Raw genomic sequence first — 2721 nt, forward strand, 5'->3', positions numbered from 1 at the left:
GTTCTAGTTCAGTTCTAGTTCAGTTCTAGTTCAGTTCTAGTTCAGTTCTAGTTCAGTTCTAGTTCTAGTTCAGTTCTAGTTCAGTTCTAGTTCAGTTCTAGTTCATTTTTGGTTCAGTTCTAAGTTTTAGATAGAAAAAAAAACAACTTCCTTAGGGGGCCTAAAAATCAAGTTAATTGCTGAATTATAAATAGGTTTGAACTTAGCCGTTAGAATAAATTTATTAAACATTATTTTTATTGTTACATATTTAATGACTTTACTTTATATGATCACGTAATCACAATTATTTTTTTTCTATTAAGTAATTAAAAATATAAAATATTTCGCTAATAATTTGAACTATTTAAATTCCATTGTTGTTTTATAATTCTTATTTTTATTAAAGGGGAAAATTTTTTTTATAAATTGTATGCAAAAAAACTATAAACTACGTCATTACATTTTTCAACACAAACACTATGGAATTCCCCAAAAAATTCTTAAAACCATTTAAATAAATTATTTTAAAACCTTGTTAAAAAAAAGATGACCCTCTAAATGAAGAGTTCAGTTTATACGTCTTTTATGTTTATAATATGAGTAATACAGTTGAAAAATGGTATGATTAAGTTAAAAAAAAAAAATATTTTTAATCAGAAGCCAGCGTTTAGTTCTTAAGTCTTTTGTTATTGTCCGTCGGCATGAAATTGATTGAGAAAATATCACTCATTTACTCTCTTTGATTTCATAAATTTAACCACAAAAGTTTTGTTCTTAGGTTTTTTTCAGTAGAAGGTTTGTTATGATTTTGAAATATAATCAAAGTTTAGTTCTTAAGTCTTTTGTTTTTACACTCAATAACTTAAGACAGTTAACAGTTTGTTGCTTAAGTCTTTTTGTCAAACAACTCTTGTTTTGCTTAAACCATGTCTTAAGTCTTTGGTTGAGCTTTCATTAATCAAAAAACTCTCTCTTTCTCTCTTACTAACAACAACGTTTAAACTTAAAAGTCTTGTGGTGAGTGATAAACTACAACACTCTCAAACTAGGTTTATTCGCATTATTACTTAATTTTACTAGTTTACAATCAAACATCCAAAGAGTTTTTTTACTCCGCCAAAACTCTCTGTTATCATTATTTGTAGTTATTGAGTTAATTTTTTCAATATTTATTTTGTTTTTCTCACTCATTTTTTATTTTGAGCTTTAAAGCTGTACACCTTGCTTATTGATATGGAAACCTGCAAAAAGTCGTTGTTGTTGTTGTCGCTTGTTATATATATATTGAATTTTTATTGGTTTGTTAAACTAAAAGCAAAATCTAAAATCCAAGAAGCACTTGTAAATTGAATTTAATTTATATCATGTTTATTTTCAAGGTCATTAGTTTAATGTGTTCCGCAGAAATTTAAATAAGTAGTTTATTCAAGTGAACACATGTATTAAGACAAGTATTTTTGTTTTACTATTACTTATTCTAGAAAAACAAACTAAATTTAAAACAACAGTTATAAATAGATAATTTTTTTAATAAAGTCGTTAAAATTATTGTAATTTACATACTGTGTACTATGAATTTGTTTAAAACATTTTATATTTTTAATCTACAATTTTCAAGATTTTAATCTTAGATTTTGAGATAATTATTTGTGTAGAGATAATTATTTGTCTGTAACCTTGACAATGATTTTTTTTTAAATTTTGCTTTCAATAAGTTTGAAAAAAAAGCTACAATGTAATTGTTAATTTATTGCACGTTTTAGATTATTGATAAAAGAGCGAAATAATGTGTGTTTCGGGAAGAAGGAAATATGTTGTAATTAAGACTTTTTTACGATGATGTTGCATATTTAGGGCAAAATGTATATAAACAGGTCATCAGAAGCTCCATGACCCTTTTAGTTTGGTGAAAGTGAGGTTGAATGTAGTATGTCGATATACTTTAACAGATTAAGATTCAATAGACGCCATCTGTCTAGTAGGGTTCTATACTCGAAACGAAAAGTTGACATTTCGCCTTTTTGCATTTAGTTAAATTTGACTTTTGGACTTTTTGCTATTTATGAAATATTTATTAAACGAAGCCGTTGTTGGACATACCATAGAGTAGAAAGTCCTCGAGCCCGGCCGCAGGACGGCTATTAAGGGAATTTTTATTTTTTTAAAGTCGATTTTTCGACTTTTTTCGTTTAATTAAAAGTCGACTTTTAGACTTTTAGACTTTAAGCATTTTATAAATAGTCGAGTTTTTTTCAACTTCTTTTGACTTTTTTTCGACTATTTTTTTGACTTTTTTCGAGTTTTTCGACTATTTTAGAGTTTTTGACTTTTTTCGCTTTTTTTAAATTTAAGACTATTTTTAACTTATTTCGACTTTTTCCGACTTATCGACTGTTTTCGACTTTTAGACCTTTTCTTTCTTTTTTTCTTTTATTTACAAAGTCGACTTTTCGACCTTTTTTCACGGACGATAGTCGAGTTATCGACTTTTTTACTAACTAACTAACTAACTAACTAACTAACTAACTAACTGACCGACTGACTGACTAACTAACTAACTAACTAACTAACTAACTAACTAACTAACTAACTAACTAATTAACTAATTAACTAACTAACTAACTAACTAATTAACTAATTAACTAACTAACTTACTAACTAACTAACTAACTAACTAACTAACTAACTAACTAACTAACTAACTAACTAACTAACTAACTAACTAACTAACTAACTAAC

The 2721-nt window shown here is 26.6% G+C and overlaps 1 protein-coding gene across 1 annotated transcript in view; it reads left to right on the top strand.

Moving 5' to 3' along the window:
* LOC111683454 (venom serine protease Bi-VSP) overlaps positions 1-2721 on the top strand; it is a 7020-nt gene that overhangs the window by 1083 nt on the left and 3216 nt on the right. The gene's annotated exons all lie outside the window — the stretch shown is intronic.

This window comes from Lucilia cuprina, chromosome 5, assembly GCF_022045245.1.
Source record: "Lucilia cuprina isolate Lc7/37 chromosome 5, ASM2204524v1, whole genome shotgun sequence".
Lineage (NCBI taxonomy): Eukaryota > Metazoa > Arthropoda > Insecta > Diptera > Calliphoridae > Lucilia > Lucilia cuprina.